General features: G+C 46.5%; 11 non-coding genes across 11 annotated transcripts; all 11 read left to right on the top strand.

Moving 5' to 3' along the window:
* The first annotated feature begins 661 nt into the window (after positions 1-661).
* On the top strand, positions 662-852 carry LOC142263400 (U2 spliceosomal RNA). The gene has a single exon (XR_012730480.1). It is a non-coding gene; the product is annotated as a U2 spliceosomal RNA (small nuclear RNA).
* Positions 853-2,239: 1,387 nt separating this feature from the next.
* LOC142263398 (U2 spliceosomal RNA) lies at positions 2,240-2,430 on the top strand. The gene has a single exon (XR_012730479.1). It is a non-coding gene; the product is annotated as a U2 spliceosomal RNA (small nuclear RNA).
* A 1,387-nt stretch (positions 2,431-3,817) lies between these two features.
* LOC142263397 (U2 spliceosomal RNA) lies at positions 3,818-4,008 on the top strand. The gene has a single exon (XR_012730478.1). It is a non-coding gene; the product is annotated as a U2 spliceosomal RNA (small nuclear RNA).
* Positions 4,009-5,395: 1,387 nt separating this feature from the next.
* Positions 5,396-5,586, top strand: LOC142263396 (U2 spliceosomal RNA). The gene has a single exon (XR_012730477.1). It is a non-coding gene; the product is annotated as a U2 spliceosomal RNA (small nuclear RNA).
* Positions 5,587-6,973: 1,387 nt separating this feature from the next.
* Positions 6,974-7,164, top strand: LOC142263395 (U2 spliceosomal RNA). The gene has a single exon (XR_012730476.1). It is a non-coding gene; the product is annotated as a U2 spliceosomal RNA (small nuclear RNA).
* Positions 7,165-8,551: 1,387 nt separating this feature from the next.
* LOC142263394 (U2 spliceosomal RNA) lies at positions 8,552-8,742 on the top strand. Its single transcript, XR_012730475.1, has one exon. It is a non-coding gene; the product is annotated as a U2 spliceosomal RNA (small nuclear RNA).
* Positions 8,743-10,129: 1,387 nt separating this feature from the next.
* Positions 10,130-10,320, top strand: LOC142263393 (U2 spliceosomal RNA). Its single transcript, XR_012730474.1, has one exon. It is a non-coding gene; the product is annotated as a U2 spliceosomal RNA (small nuclear RNA).
* A 1,387-nt stretch (positions 10,321-11,707) lies between these two features.
* LOC142263392 (U2 spliceosomal RNA) lies at positions 11,708-11,898 on the top strand. Its single transcript, XR_012730473.1, has one exon. It is a non-coding gene; the product is annotated as a U2 spliceosomal RNA (small nuclear RNA).
* Positions 11,899-13,285: 1,387 nt separating this feature from the next.
* LOC142263391 (U2 spliceosomal RNA) lies at positions 13,286-13,476 on the top strand. The gene has a single exon (XR_012730472.1). It is a non-coding gene; the product is annotated as a U2 spliceosomal RNA (small nuclear RNA).
* A 1,387-nt stretch (positions 13,477-14,863) lies between these two features.
* Positions 14,864-15,054, top strand: LOC142263389 (U2 spliceosomal RNA). The gene has a single exon (XR_012730470.1). It is a non-coding gene; the product is annotated as a U2 spliceosomal RNA (small nuclear RNA).
* A 1,387-nt stretch (positions 15,055-16,441) lies between these two features.
* Positions 16,442-16,632, top strand: LOC142263387 (U2 spliceosomal RNA). The gene has a single exon (XR_012730469.1). It is a non-coding gene; the product is annotated as a U2 spliceosomal RNA (small nuclear RNA).
* Positions 16,633-16,763: the final 131 nt, after the last annotated feature.

Here is a 16,763-nt window from a genome sequence, read left to right as displayed (position 1 = left end):
TTGATAGTAAGCTTTTCTGTAGTCTGCCTGTTGATGTATTTTCCGTTTGAACTGTGCACAACATGAAGAGACGGAACACTGGCGGCTTGTCACAATGCCCCCCGATGACATCACAATAGCGCTGCTGCCTAGAAAACAAGCTGCGCAGAAGAAGTTGTTCTTTGGGTGGGAGGGTGGGCTAGTGGAAGGAGGGGGCAATCTCTTTTTTTCCCGGGTGGTAGGGGGATGACAGGAGAAGGGAAGCGGGTGGTGAGAAAGGTACAGAGGGCAGGGTTTGGGGGCTGGGAAGGAAAGGGAAAAGATTAGGGTTTGGGGATGATGAAAGGGCTTTCTACGGGTAAGGATGGCAAAGGGTGGCAGTGACGGAAAGTCAGGCAACCTGTCCTGTCCGTCTTTTTGTATCGTGAATTGGAAAGACTGCAAGGGGGAGGGGAGTTGCTTGCGCCCTAAAGGAGGAGTTATTCAGATTCATTGCAGTGGGCGGCGGCTGCAAAACGCACCATTCTTCTTGTTTTGGCTCTGCAAAGCAGCCTTTTCAAGGGTTGGCTTGGGTGACAAAATGTCTTGTGTAGGCGTGGGTTTGTCTCCCTCTCGCTCTCTCTCCCTAAGATGTGTCCAGCATAGGCCAGGGTGCCACTCGAGGCCCAAACCAATTCTGGTTATCGCTTCTCGGCCTTTTGGCTAAGATCAAGTGTAGTATCTGTTCTTATCAGTTTAATATCTGATACGTCCCCTATCTGGGGACCATATATTAAATGGATTTTTAGAACAGGGAGATGGAAAAAGAGCTTGCTCTGTCCACTCCACGCATTGACCTGGTATTGCAGTACCTCCAGGAACGGTGCACCCCTTCTTAACCCAGTTTCCAAAAGCAGAACTCAATTCACCTGATTCATATTAGCCCGATTTAATGAATTGGAAGAAAGCATACGTCTTCATATGCACCTCAATTTGGCCCATTCACTTTTCACACTTCCTCCTTTTGTTTTTTATCTTTCACACTTTTGACTTTCTTTATTCATCCAAATAGCAAACTCATCACCACTCAACCTGACCAACTCGGCTATGTCCCCGTGCTGCAGTTCTCTGTCTTATCTAGATCATTTGCAATTGAATGGAATAGATCCCTTTTGGACAAAGTGGATTCACCTGCTGCTGCAGTGACCACAGGTGTGATAACATCTAGAATTGGCATCTGGTGCGATCTCTCCGCTTCCACTCCAAAGAAAGTTACCTGTTTATTCCTATCATGCATTGGTTTTTGGGGTTTTCTTTGAGTAATGATGATCTCTTTAGTAGTCTGTTGGCGCCCTCTCCTGGAGGAATAGTTTGCTTGCTCTTGGACATTCTAAAAGAGAGGTCATGATAGACATTGAGCTTCTGAGCTCAATTGGGGACAGTCATGGGTGATGAATGTTTGCAACCTACTGCGAAGCCTCATACCGCAATATAAGGAACGTCAAATACTAAGAAAGGGCGGCCTATGAAAGAATTACTACTTTCAATAAGTACACTTAAACGGCTAATTGGGAATAGAAAAACTGTAAAAAGCCCTCTGAGAAAGCCCCCCTCTAACCTTTGATAGTAAGCTTTTCTGTAGTCTGCCTGTTGATGTATTTTCCGTTTGAACTGTGCACAACATGAAGAGACGGAACACTGGCGGCTTGTCACAATGCCCCCCGATGACATCACAATAGCGCTGCTGCCTAGAAAACAAGCTGCGCAGAAGAAGTTGTTCTTTGGGTGGGAGGGTGGGCTAGTGGAAGGAGGGGGCAATCTCTTTTTTTCCCGGGTGGTAGGGGGATGACAGGAGAAGGGAAGCGGGTGGTGAGAAAGGTACAGAGGGCAGGGTTTGGGGGCTGGGAAGGAAAGGGAAAAGATTAGGGTTTGGGGATGATGAAAGGGCTTTCTACGGGTAAGGATGGCAAAGGGTGGCAGTGACGGAAAGTCAGGCAACCTGTCCTGTCCGTCTTTTTGTATCGTGAATTGGAAAGACTGCAAGGGGGAGGGGAGTTGCTTGCGCCCTAAAGGAGGAGTTATTCAGATTCATTGCAGTGGGCGGCGGCTGCAAAACGCACCATTCTTCTTGTTTTGGCTCTGCAAAGCAGCCTTTTCAAGGGTTGGCTTGGGTGACAAAATGTCTTGTGTAGGCGTGGGTTTGTCTCCCTCTCGCTCTCTCTCCCTAAGATGTGTCCGGCATAGGCCAGGGTGCCACTCGAGGCCCAAACCAATTCTGGTTATCGCTTCTCGGCCTTTTGGCTAAGATCAAGTGTAGTATCTGTTCTTATCAGTTTAATATCTGATACGTCCCCTATCTGGGGACCATATATTAAATGGATTTTTAGAACAGGGAGATGGAAAAAGAGCTTGCTCTGTCCACTCCACGCATTGACCTGGTATTGCAGTACCTCCAGGAACGGTGCACCCCTTCTTAACCCAGTTTCCAAAAGCAGAACTCAATTCACCTGATTCATATTAGCCCGATTTAATGAATTGGAAGAAAGCATACGTCTTCATATGCACCTCAATTTGGCCCATTCACTTTTCACACTTCCTCCTTTTGTTTTTTATCTTTCACACTTTTGACTTTCTTTATTCATCCAAATAGCAAACTCATCACCACTCAACCTGACCAACTCGGCTATGTCCCCGTGCTGCAGTTCTCTGTCTTATCTAGATCATTTGCAATTGAATGGAATAGATCCCTTTTGGACAAAGTGGATTCACCTGCTGCTGCAGTGACCACAGGTGTGATAACATCTAGAATTGGCATCTGGTGCGATCTCTCCGCTTCCACTCCAAAGAAAGTTACCTGTTTATTCCTATCATGCATTGGTTTTTGGGGTTTTCTTTGAGTAATGATGATCTCTTTAGTAGTCTGTTGGCGCCCTCTCCTGGAGGAATAGTTTGCTTGCTCTTGGACATTCTAAAAGAGAGGTCATGATAGACATTGAGCTTCTGAGCTCAATTGGGGACAGTCATGGGTGATGAATGTTTGCAACCTACTGCGAAGCCTCATACCGCAATATAAGGAACGTCAAATACTAAGAAAGGGCGGCCTATGAAAGAATTACTACTTTCAATAAGTACACTTAAACGGCTAATTGGGAATAGAAAAACTGTAAAAAGCCCTCTGAGAAAGCCCCCCTCTAACCTTTGATAGTAAGCTTTTCTGTAGTCTGCCTGTTGATGTATTTTCCGTTTGAACTGTGCACAACATGAAGAGACGGAACACTGGCGGCTTGTCACAATGCCCCCCGATGACATCACAATAGCGCTGCTGCCTAGAAAACAAGCTGCGCAGAAGAAGTTGTTCTTTGGGTGGGAGGGTGGGCTAGTGGAAGGAGGGGGCAATCTCTTTTTTTCCCGGGTGGTAGGGGGATGACAGGAGAAGGGAAGCGGGTGGTGAGAAAGGTACAGAGGGCAGGGTTTGGGGGCTGGGAAGGAAAGGGAAAAGATTAGGGTTTGGGGATGATGAAAGGGCTTTCTACGGGTAAGGATGGCAAAGGGTGGCAGTGACGGAAAGTCAGGCAACCTGTCCTGTCCGTCTTTTTGTATCGTGAATTGGAAAGACTGCAAGGGGGAGGGGAGTTGCTTGCGCCCTAAAGGAGGAGTTATTCAGATTCATTGCAGTGGGCGGCGGCTGCAAAACGCACCATTCTTCTTGTTTTGGCTCTGCAAAGCAGCCTTTTCAAGGGTTGGCTTGGGTGACAAAATGTCTTGTGTAGGCGTGGGTTTGTCTCCCTCTCGCTCTCTCTCCCTAAGATGTGTCCGGCATAGGCCAGGGTGCCACTCGAGGCCCAAACCAATTCTGGTTATCGCTTCTCGGCCTTTTGGCTAAGATCAAGTGTAGTATCTGTTCTTATCAGTTTAATATCTGATACGTCCCCTATCTGGGGACCATATATTAAATGGATTTTTAGAACAGGGAGATGGAAAAAGAGCTTGCTCTGTCCACTCCACGCATTGACCTGGTATTGCAGTACCTCCAGGAACGGTGCACCCCTTCTTAACCCAGTTTCCAAAAGCAGAACTCAATTCACCTGATTCATATTAGCCCGATTTAATGAATTGGAAGAAAGCATACGTCTTCATATGCACCTCAATTTGGCCCATTCACTTTTCACACTTCCTCCTTTTGTTTTTTATCTTTCACACTTTTGACTTTCTTTATTCATCCAAATAGCAAACTCATCACCACTCAACCTGACCAACTCGGCTATGTCCCCGTGCTGCAGTTCTCTGTCTTATCTAGATCATTTGCAATTGAATGGAATAGATCCCTTTTGGACAAAGTGGATTCACCTGCTGCTGCAGTGACCACAGGTGTGATAACATCTAGAATTGGCATCTGGTGCGATCTCTCCGCTTCCACTCCAAAGAAAGTTACCTGTTTATTCCTATCATGCATTGGTTTTTGGGGTTTTCTTTGAGTAATGATGATCTCTTTAGTAGTCTGTTGGCGCCCTCTCCTGGAGGAATAGTTTGCTTGCTCTTGGACATTCTAAAAGAGAGGTCATGATAGACATTGAGCTTCTGAGCTCAATTGGGGACAGTCATGGGTGATGAATGTTTGCAACCTACTGCGAAGCCTCATACCGCAATATAAGGAACGTCAAATACTAAGAAAGGGCGGCCTATGAAAGAATTACTACTTTCAATAAGTACACTTAAACGGCTAATTGGGAATAGAAAAACTGTAAAAAGCCCTCTGAGAAAGCCCCCCTCTAACCTTTGATAGTAAGCTTTTCTGTAGTCTGCCTGTTGATGTATTTTCCGTTTGAACTGTGCACAACATGAAGAGACGGAACACTGGCGGCTTGTCACAATGCCCCCCGATGACATCACAATAGCGCTGCTGCCTAGAAAACAAGCTGCGCAGAAGAAGTTGTTCTTTGGGTGGGAGGGTGGGCTAGTGGAAGGAGGGGGCAATCTCTTTTTTTCCCGGGTGGTAGGGGGATGACAGGAGAAGGGAAGCGGGTGGTGAGAAAGGTACAGAGGGCAGGGTTTGGGGGCTGGGAAGGAAAGGGAAAAGATTAGGGTTTGGGGATGATGAAAGGGCTTTCTACGGGTAAGGATGGCAAAGGGTGGCAGTGACGGAAAGTCAGGCAACCTGTCCTGTCCGTCTTTTTGTATCGTGAATTGGAAAGACTGCAAGGGGGAGGGGAGTTGCTTGCGCCCTAAAGGAGGAGTTATTCAGATTCATTGCAGTGGGCGGCGGCTGCAAAACGCACCATTCTTCTTGTTTTGGCTCTGCAAAGCAGCCTTTTCAAGGGTTGGCTTGGGTGACAAAATGTCTTGTGTAGGCGTGGGTTTGTCTCCCTCTCGCTCTCTCTCCCTAAGATGTGTCCGGCATAGGCCAGGGTGCCACTCGAGGCCCAAACCAATTCTGGTTATCGCTTCTCGGCCTTTTGGCTAAGATCAAGTGTAGTATCTGTTCTTATCAGTTTAATATCTGATACGTCCCCTATCTGGGGACCATATATTAAATGGATTTTTAGAACAGGGAGATGGAAAAAGAGCTTGCTCTGTCCACTCCACGCATTGACCTGGTATTGCAGTACCTCCAGGAACGGTGCACCCCTTCTTAACCCAGTTTCCAAAAGCAGAACTCAATTCACCTGATTCATATTAGCCCGATTTAATGAATTGGAAGAAAGCATACGTCTTCATATGCACCTCAATTTGGCCCATTCACTTTTCACACTTCCTCCTTTTGTTTTTTATCTTTCACACTTTTGACTTTCTTTATTCATCCAAATAGCAAACTCATCACCACTCAACCTGACCAACTCGGCTATGTCCCCGTGCTGCAGTTCTCTGTCTTATCTAGATCATTTGCAATTGAATGGAATAGATCCCTTTTGGACAAAGTGGATTCACCTGCTGCTGCAGTGACCACAGGTGTGATAACATCTAGAATTGGCATCTGGTGCGATCTCTCCGCTTCCACTCCAAAGAAAGTTACCTGTTTATTCCTATCATGCATTGGTTTTTGGGGTTTTCTTTGAGTAATGATGATCTCTTTAGTAGTCTGTTGGCGCCCTCTCCTGGAGGAATAGTTTGCTTGCTCTTGGACATTCTAAAAGAGAGGTCATGATAGACATTGAGCTTCTGAGCTCAATTGGGGACAGTCATGGGTGATGAATGTTTGCAACCTACTGCGAAGCCTCATACCGCAATATAAGGAACGTCAAATACTAAGAAAGGGCGGCCTATGAAAGAATTACTACTTTCAATAAGTACACTTAAACGGCTAATTGGGAATAGAAAAACTGTAAAAAGCCCTCTGAGAAAGCCCCCCTCTAACCTTTGATAGTAAGCTTTTCTGTAGTCTGCCTGTTGATGTATTTTCCGTTTGAACTGTGCACAACATGAAGAGACGGAACACTGGCGGCTTGTCACAATGCCCCCCGATGACATCACAATAGCGCTGCTGCCTAGAAAACAAGCTGCGCAGAAGAAGTTGTTCTTTGGGTGGGAGGGTGGGCTAGTGGAAGGAGGGGGCAATCTCTTTTTTTCCCGGGTGGTAGGGGGATGACAGGAGAAGGGAAGCGGGTGGTGAGAAAGGTACAGAGGGCAGGGTTTGGGGGCTGGGAAGGAAAGGGAAAAGATTAGGGTTTGGGGATGATGAAAGGGCTTTCTACGGGTAAGGATGGCAAAGGGTGGCAGTGACGGAAAGTCAGGCAACCTGTCCTGTCCGTCTTTTTGTATCGTGAATTGGAAAGACTGCAAGGGGGAGGGGAGTTGCTTGCGCCCTAAAGGAGGAGTTATTCAGATTCATTGCAGTGGGCGGCGGCTGCAAAACGCACCATTCTTCTTGTTTTGGCTCTGCAAAGCAGCCTTTTCAAGGGTTGGCTTGGGTGACAAAATGTCTTGTGTAGGCGTGGGTTTGTCTCCCTCTCGCTCTCTCTCCCTAAGATGTGTCCGGCATAGGCCAGGGTGCCACTCGAGGCCCAAACCAATTCTGGTTATCGCTTCTCGGCCTTTTGGCTAAGATCAAGTGTAGTATCTGTTCTTATCAGTTTAATATCTGATACGTCCCCTATCTGGGGACCATATATTAAATGGATTTTTAGAACAGGGAGATGGAAAAAGAGCTTGCTCTGTCCACTCCACGCATTGACCTGGTATTGCAGTACCTCCAGGAACGGTGCACCCCTTCTTAACCCAGTTTCCAAAAGCAGAACTCAATTCACCTGATTCATATTAGCCCGATTTAATGAATTGGAAGAAAGCATACGTCTTCATATGCACCTCAATTTGGCCCATTCACTTTTCACACTTCCTCCTTTTGTTTTTTATCTTTCACACTTTTGACTTTCTTTATTCATCCAAATAGCAAACTCATCACCACTCAACCTGACCAACTCGGCTATGTCCCCGTGCTGCAGTTCTCTGTCTTATCTAGATCATTTGCAATTGAATGGAATAGATCCCTTTTGGACAAAGTGGATTCACCTGCTGCTGCAGTGACCACAGGTGTGATAACATCTAGAATTGGCATCTGGTGCGATCTCTCCGCTTCCACTCCAAAGAAAGTTACCTGTTTATTCCTATCATGCATTGGTTTTTGGGGTTTTCTTTGAGTAATGATGATCTCTTTAGTAGTCTGTTGGCGCCCTCTCCTGGAGGAATAGTTTGCTTGCTCTTGGACATTCTAAAAGAGAGGTCATGATAGACATTGAGCTTCTGAGCTCAATTGGGGACAGTCATGGGTGATGAATGTTTGCAACCTACTGCGAAGCCTCATACCGCAATATAAGGAACGTCAAATACTAAGAAAGGGCGGCCTATGAAAGAATTACTACTTTCAATAAGTACACTTAAACGGCTAATTGGGAATAGAAAAACTGTAAAAAGCCCTCTGAGAAAGCCCCCCTCTAACCTTTGATAGTAAGCTTTTCTGTAGTCTGCCTGTTGATGTATTTTCCGTTTGAACTGTGCACAACATGAAGAGACGGAACACTGGCGGCTTGTCACAATGCCCCCCGATGACATCACAATAGCGCTGCTGCCTAGAAAACAAGCTGCGCAGAAGAAGTTGTTCTTTGGGTGGGAGGGTGGGCTAGTGGAAGGAGGGGGCAATCTCTTTTTTTCCCGGGTGGTAGGGGGATGACAGGAGAAGGGAAGCGGGTGGTGAGAAAGGTACAGAGGGCAGGGTTTGGGGGCTGGGAAGGAAAGGGAAAAGATTAGGGTTTGGGGATGATGAAAGGGCTTTCTACGGGTAAGGATGGCAAAGGGTGGCAGTGACGGAAAGTCAGGCAACCTGTCCTGTCCGTCTTTTTGTATCGTGAATTGGAAAGACTGCAAGGGGGAGGGGAGTTGCTTGCGCCCTAAAGGAGGAGTTATTCAGATTCATTGCAGTGGGCGGCGGCTGCAAAACGCACCATTCTTCTTGTTTTGGCTCTGCAAAGCAGCCTTTTCAAGGGTTGGCTTGGGTGACAAAATGTCTTGTGTAGGCGTGGGTTTGTCTCCCTCTCGCTCTCTCTCCCTAAGATGTGTCCGGCATAGGCCAGGGTGCCACTCGAGGCCCAAACCAATTCTGGTTATCGCTTCTCGGCCTTTTGGCTAAGATCAAGTGTAGTATCTGTTCTTATCAGTTTAATATCTGATACGTCCCCTATCTGGGGACCATATATTAAATGGATTTTTAGAACAGGGAGATGGAAAAAGAGCTTGCTCTGTCCACTCCACGCATTGACCTGGTATTGCAGTACCTCCAGGAACGGTGCACCCCTTCTTAACCCAGTTTCCAAAAGCAGAACTCAATTCACCTGATTCATATTAGCCCGATTTAATGAATTGGAAGAAAGCATACGTCTTCATATGCACCTCAATTTGGCCCATTCACTTTTCACACTTCCTCCTTTTGTTTTTTATCTTTCACACTTTTGACTTTCTTTATTCATCCAAATAGCAAACTCATCACCACTCAACCTGACCAACTCGGCTATGTCCCCGTGCTGCAGTTCTCTGTCTTATCTAGATCATTTGCAATTGAATGGAATAGATCCCTTTTGGACAAAGTGGATTCACCTGCTGCTGCAGTGACCACAGGTGTGATAACATCTAGAATTGGCATCTGGTGCGATCTCTCCGCTTCCACTCCAAAGAAAGTTACCTGTTTATTCCTATCATGCATTGGTTTTTGGGGTTTTCTTTGAGTAATGATGATCTCTTTAGTAGTCTGTTGGCGCCCTCTCCTGGAGGAATAGTTTGCTTGCTCTTGGACATTCTAAAAGAGAGGTCATGATAGACATTGAGCTTCTGAGCTCAATTGGGGACAGTCATGGGTGATGAATGTTTGCAACCTACTGCGAAGCCTCATACCGCAATATAAGGAACGTCAAATACTAAGAAAGGGCGGCCTATGAAAGAATTACTACTTTCAATAAGTACACTTAAACGGCTAATTGGGAATAGAAAAACTGTAAAAAGCCCTCTGAGAAAGCCCCCCTCTAACCTTTGATAGTAAGCTTTTCTGTAGTCTGCCTGTTGATGTATTTTCCGTTTGAACTGTGCACAACATGAAGAGACGGAACACTGGCGGCTTGTCACAATGCCCCCCGATGACATCACAATAGCGCTGCTGCCTAGAAAACAAGCTGCGCAGAAGAAGTTGTTCTTTGGGTGGGAGGGTGGGCTAGTGGAAGGAGGGGGCAATCTCTTTTTTTCCCGGGTGGTAGGGGGATGACAGGAGAAGGGAAGCGGGTGGTGAGAAAGGTACAGAGGGCAGGGTTTGGGGGCTGGGAAGGAAAGGGAAAAGATTAGGGTTTGGGGATGATGAAAGGGCTTTCTACGGGTAAGGATGGCAAAGGGTGGCAGTGACGGAAAGTCAGGCAACCTGTCCTGTCCGTCTTTTTGTATCGTGAATTGGAAAGACTGCAAGGGGGAGGGGAGTTGCTTGCGCCCTAAAGGAGGAGTTATTCAGATTCATTGCAGTGGGCGGCGGCTGCAAAACGCACCATTCTTCTTGTTTTGGCTCTGCAAAGCAGCCTTTTCAAGGGTTGGCTTGGGTGACAAAATGTCTTGTGTAGGCGTGGGTTTGTCTCCCTCTCGCTCTCTCTCCCTAAGATGTGTCCGGCATAGGCCAGGGTGCCACTCGAGGCCCAAACCAATTCTGGTTATCGCTTCTCGGCCTTTTGGCTAAGATCAAGTGTAGTATCTGTTCTTATCAGTTTAATATCTGATACGTCCCCTATCTGGGGACCATATATTAAATGGATTTTTAGAACAGGGAGATGGAAAAAGAGCTTGCTCTGTCCACTCCACGCATTGACCTGGTATTGCAGTACCTCCAGGAACGGTGCACCCCTTCTTAACCCAGTTTCCAAAAGCAGAACTCAATTCACCTGATTCATATTAGCCCGATTTAATGAATTGGAAGAAAGCATACGTCTTCATATGCACCTCAATTTGGCCCATTCACTTTTCACACTTCCTCCTTTTGTTTTTTATCTTTCACACTTTTGACTTTCTTTATTCATCCAAATAGCAAACTCATCACCACTCAACCTGACCAACTCGGCTATGTCCCCGTGCTGCAGTTCTCTGTCTTATCTAGATCATTTGCAATTGAATGGAATAGATCCCTTTTGGACAAAGTGGATTCACCTGCTGCTGCAGTGACCACAGGTGTGATAACATCTAGAATTGGCATCTGGTGCGATCTCTCCGCTTCCACTCCAAAGAAAGTTACCTGTTTATTCCTATCATGCATTGGTTTTTGGGGTTTTCTTTGAGTAATGATGATCTCTTTAGTAGTCTGTTGGCGCCCTCTCCTGGAGGAATAGTTTGCTTGCTCTTGGACATTCTAAAAGAGAGGTCATGATAGACATTGAGCTTCTGAGCTCAATTGGGGACAGTCATGGGTGATGAATGTTTGCAACCTACTGCGAAGCCTCATACCGCAATATAAGGAACGTCAAATACTAAGAAAGGGCGGCCTATGAAAGAATTACTACTTTCAATAAGTACACTTAAACGGCTAATTGGGAATAGAAAAACTGTAAAAAGCCCTCTGAGAAAGCCCCCCTCTAACCTTTGATAGTAAGCTTTTCTGTAGTCTGCCTGTTGATGTATTTTCCGTTTGAACTGTGCACAACATGAAGAGACGGAACACTGGCGGCTTGTCACAATGCCCCCCGATGACATCACAATAGCGCTGCTGCCTAGAAAACAAGCTGCGCAGAAGAAGTTGTTCTTTGGGTGGGAGGGTGGGCTAGTGGAAGGAGGGGGCAATCTCTTTTTTTCCCGGGTGGTAGGGGGATGACAGGAGAAGGGAAGCGGGTGGTGAGAAAGGTACAGAGGGCAGGGTTTGGGGGCTGGGAAGGAAAGGGAAAAGATTAGGGTTTGGGGATGATGAAAGGGCTTTCTACGGGTAAGGATGGCAAAGGGTGGCAGTGACGGAAAGTCAGGCAACCTGTCCTGTCCGTCTTTTTGTATCGTGAATTGGAAAGACTGCAAGGGGGAGGGGAGTTGCTTGCGCCCTAAAGGAGGAGTTATTCAGATTCATTGCAGTGGGCGGCGGCTGCAAAACGCACCATTCTTCTTGTTTTGGCTCTGCAAAGCAGCCTTTTCAAGGGTTGGCTTGGGTGACAAAATGTCTTGTGTAGGCGTGGGTTTGTCTCCCTCTCGCTCTCTCTCCCTAAGATGTGTCCGGCATAGGCCAGGGTGCCACTCGAGGCCCAAACCAATTCTGGTTATCGCTTCTCGGCCTTTTGGCTAAGATCAAGTGTAGTATCTGTTCTTATCAGTTTAATATCTGATACGTCCCCTATCTGGGGACCATATATTAAATGGATTTTTAGAACAGGGAGATGGAAAAAGAGCTTGCTCTGTCCACTCCACGCATTGACCTGGTATTGCAGTACCTCCAGGAACGGTGCACCCCTTCTTAACCCAGTTTCCAAAAGCAGAACTCAATTCACCTGATTCATATTAGCCCGATTTAATGAATTGGAAGAAAGCATACGTCTTCATATGCACCTCAATTTGGCCCATTCACTTTTCACACTTCCTCCTTTTGTTTTTTATCTTTCACACTTTTGACTTTCTTTATTCATCCAAATAGCAAACTCATCACCACTCAACCTGACCAACTCGGCTATGTCCCCGTGCTGCAGTTCTCTGTCTTATCTAGATCATTTGCAATTGAATGGAATAGATCCCTTTTGGACAAAGTGGATTCACCTGCTGCTGCAGTGACCACAGGTGTGATAACATCTAGAATTGGCATCTGGTGCGATCTCTCCGCTTCCACTCCAAAGAAAGTTACCTGTTTATTCCTATCATGCATTGGTTTTTGGGGTTTTCTTTGAGTAATGATGATCTCTTTAGTAGTCTGTTGGCGCCCTCTCCTGGAGGAATAGTTTGCTTGCTCTTGGACATTCTAAAAGAGAGGTCATGATAGACATTGAGCTTCTGAGCTCAATTGGGGACAGTCATGGGTGATGAATGTTTGCAACCTACTGCGAAGCCTCATACCGCAATATAAGGAACGTCAAATACTAAGAAAGGGCGGCCTATGAAAGAATTACTACTTTCAATAAGTACACTTAAACGGCTAATTGGGAATAGAAAAACTGTAAAAAGCCCTCTGAGAAAGCCCCCCTCTAACCTTTGATAGTAAGCTTTTCTGTAGTCTGCCTGTTGATGTATTTTCCGTTTGAACTGTGCACAACATGAAGAGACGGAACACTGGCGGCTTGTCACAATGCCCCCCGATGACATCACAATAGCGCTGCTGCCTAGAAAACAAGCTGCGCAGAAGAAGTTGTTCTTTGGGTGGGAGGGTGGGCTAGTGGAAGGAGGGGGCAATCTCTTTTTTTCCCGGGTGGTAGGGGGATGACAGGAGAAGGGAAGCGGGTGGTGAGAAAGGTACAGAGGGCAGGGTTTGGGGGCTGGGAAGGAAAGGGAAAAGATTAGGGTTTGGGGATGATGAAAGGGCTTTCTACGGGTAAGGATGGCAAAGGGTGGCAGTGACGGAAAGTCAGGCAACCTGTCCTGTCCGTCTTTTTGTATCGTGAATTGGAAAGACTGCAAGGGGGAGGGGAGTTGCTTGCGCCCTAAAGGAGGAGTTATTCAGATTCATTGCAGTGGGCGGCGGCTGCAAAACGCACCATTCTTCTTGTTTTGGCTCTGCAAAGCAGCCTTTTCAAGGGTTGGCTTGGGTGACAAAATGTCTTGTGTAGGCGTGGGTTTGTCTCCCTCTCGCTCTCTCTCCCTAAGATGTGTCCGGCATAGGCCAGGGTGCCACTCGAGGCCCAAACCAATTCTGGTTATCGCTTCTCGGCCTTTTGGCTAAGATCAAGTGTAGTATCTGTTCTTATCAGTTTAATATCTGATACGTCCCCTATCTGGGGACCATATATTAAATGGATTTTTAGAACAGGGAGATGGAAAAAGAGCTTGCTCTGTCCACTCCACGCATTGACCTGGTATTGCAGTACCTCCAGGAACGGTGCACCCCTTCTTAACCCAGTTTCCAAAAGCAGAACTCAATTCACCTGATTCATATTAGCCCGATTTAATGAATTGGAAGAAAGCATACGTCTTCATATGCACCTCAATTTGGCCCATTCACTTTTCACACTTCCTCCTTTTGTTTTTTATCTTTCACACTTTTGACTTTCTTTATTCATCCAAATAGCAAACTCATCACCACTCAACCTGACCAACTCGGCTATGTCCCCGTGCTGCAGTTCTCTGTCTTATCTAGATCATTTGCAATTGAATGGAATAGATCCCTTTTGGACAAAGTGGATTCACCTGCTGCTGCAGTGACCACAGGTGTGATAACATCTAGAATTGGCATCTGGTGCGATCTCTCCGCTTCCACTCCAAAGAAAGTTACCTGTTTATTCCTATCATGCATTGGTTTTTGGGGTTTTCTTTGAGTAATGATGATCTCTTTAGTAGTCTGTTGGCGCCCTCTCCTGGAGGAATAGTTTGCTTGCTCTTGGACATTCTAAAAGAGAGGTCATGATAGACATTGAGCTTCTGAGCTCAATTGGGGACAGTCATGGGTGATGAATGTTTGCAACCTACTGCGAAGCCTCATACCGCAATATAAGGAACGTCAAATACTAAGAAAGGGCGGCCTATGAAAGAATTACTACTTTCAATAAGTACACTTAAACGGCTAATTGGGAATAGAAAAACTGTAAAAAGCCCTCTGAGAAAGCCCCCCTCTAACCTTTGATAGTAAGCTTTTCTGTAGTCTGCCTGTTGATGTATTTTCCGTTTGAACTGTGCACAACATGAAGAGACGGAACACTGGCGGCTTGTCACAATGCCCCCCGATGACATCACAATAGCGCTGCTGCCTAGAAAACAAGCTGCGCAGAAGAAGTTGTTCTTTGGGTGGGAGGGTGGGCTAGTGGAAGGAGGGGGCAATCTCTTTTTTTCCCGGGTGGTAGGGGGATGACAGGAGAAGGGAAGCGGGTGGTGAGAAAGGTACAGAGGGCAGGGTTTGGGGGCTGGGAAGGAAAGGGAAAAGATTAGGGTTTGGGGATGATGAAAGGGCTTTCTACGGGTAAGGATGGCAAAGGGTGGCAGTGACGGAAAGTCAGGCAACCTGTCCTGTCCGTCTTTTTGTATCGTGAATTGGAAAGACTGCAAGGGGGAGGGGAGTTGCTTGCGCCCTAAAGGAGGAGTTATTCAGATTCATTGCAGTGGGCGGCGGCTGCAAAACGCACCATTCTTCTTGTTTTGGCTCTGCAAAGCAGCCTTTTCAAGGGTTGGCTTGGGTGACAAAATGTCTTGTGTAGGCGTGGGTTTGTCTCCCTCTCGCTCTCTCTCCCTAAGATGTGTCCGGCATAGGCCAGGGTGCCACTCGAGGCCCAAACCAATTCTGGTTATCGCTTCTCGGCCTTTTGGCTAAGATCAAGTGTAGTATCTGTTCTTATCAGTTTAATATCTGATACGTCCCCTATCTGGGGACCATATATTAAATGGATTTTTAGAACAGGGAGATGGAAAAAGAGCTTGCTCTGTCCACTCCACGCATTGACCTGGTATTGCAGTACCTCCAGGAACGGTGCACCCCTTCTTAACCCAGTTTCCAAAAGCAGAACTCAATTCACCTGATTCATATTAGCCCGATTTAATGAATTGGAAGAAAGCATACGTCTTCATATGCACCTCAATTTGGCCCATTCACTTTTCACACTTCCTCCTTTTGTTTTTTATCTTTCACACTTTTGACTTTCTTTATTCATCCAAATAGCAAACTCATCACCACTCAACCTGACCAACTCGGCTATGTCCCCGTGCTGCAGTTCTCTGTCTTATCTAGATCATTTGCAATTGAATGGAATAGATCCCTTTTGGACAAAGTGGATTCACCTGCTGCTGCAGTGACCACAGGTGTGATAACATCTAGAATTGGCATCTGGTGCGATCTCTCCGCTTCCACTCCAAAGAAAGTTACCTGTTTATTCCTATCATGCATTGGTTTTTGGGGTTTTCTTTGAGTAATGATGATCTCTTTAGTAGTCTGTTGGCGCCCTCTCCTGGAGGAATAGTTTGCTTGCTCTTGGACATTCTAAAAGAGAGGTCATGATAGACATTGAGCTTCTGAGCTCAATTGGGGACAGTCATGGGTGATGAATGTTTGCAACCTACTGCGAAGCCTCATACCGCAATATAAGGAACGTCAAATACTAAGAAAGGGCGGCCTATGAAAGAATTACTACTTTCAATAAGTACACTTAAACGGCTAATTGGGAATAGAAAAACTGTAAAAAGCCCTCTGAGAAAGCCCCCCTCTAACCTTTGATAGTAAGCTTTTCTGTAGTCTGCCTGTTGATGTATTTTCCGTTTGAACTGTGCACAACATGAAGAGACGGAACACTGGCGGCTTGTCACAATGCCCCCCGATGACATCACAATAGCGCTGCTGCCTAGAAAACAAGCTGCGCAGAAGAAGTTGTTCTTTGGGTGGGAGGGTGGGCTAGTGGAAGGAGGGGGCAATCTCTTTTTTTCCCGGGTGGTAGGGGGATGACAGGAGAAGGGAAGCGGGTGGTGAGAAAGGTACAGAGGGCAGGGTTTGGGGGCTGGGAAGGAAAGGGAAAAGATTAGGGTTTGGGGATGATGAAAGGGCTTTCTACGGGTAAGGATGGCAAAGGGTGGCAGTGACGGAAAGTCAGGCAACCTGTCCTGTCCGTCTTTTTGTATCGTGAATTGGAAAGACTGCAAGGGGGAGGGGAGTTGCTTGCGCCCTAAAGGAGGAGTTATTCAGATTCATTGCAGTGGGCGGCGGCTGCAAAACGCACCATTCTTCTTGTTTTGGCTCTGCAAAGCAGCCTTTTCAAGGGTTGGCTTGGGTGACAAAATGTCTTGTGTAGGCGTGGGTTTGTCTCCCTCTCGCTCTCTCTCCCTAAGATGTGTCCGGCATAGGCCAGGGTGCCACTCGAGGCCCAAACCAATTCTGGTTATCGCTTCTCGGCCTTTTGGCTAAGATCAAGTGTAGTATCTGTTCTTATCAGTTTAATATCTGATACGTCCCCTATCTGGGGACCATATATTAAATGGATTTTTAGAACAGGGAGATGGAAAAAGAGCTTGCTCTGTCCACTCCACGCATTGACCTGGTATTGCAGTACCTCCAGGAACGGTGCACCCCTTCTTAACCCAGTTTCCAAAAGCAGAACTCAATTCACCTGATTCATATTAGCCCGATTTAATGAATTGGAAGAAAGCATACGTCTTCATATGCACCTCAATTTGGCCCATTCACTTTTCACACTTCCTCCTTT

The sequence above is a fragment of the Anomaloglossus baeobatrachus genome, unplaced genomic scaffold (genome assembly GCF_048569485.1).
Source record: "Anomaloglossus baeobatrachus isolate aAnoBae1 unplaced genomic scaffold, aAnoBae1.hap1 Scaffold_2573, whole genome shotgun sequence".
NCBI lineage: Eukaryota > Metazoa > Chordata > Amphibia > Anura > Aromobatidae > Anomaloglossus > Anomaloglossus baeobatrachus.
This window is presented reverse-complemented; position numbering and strand designations above follow the sequence as displayed.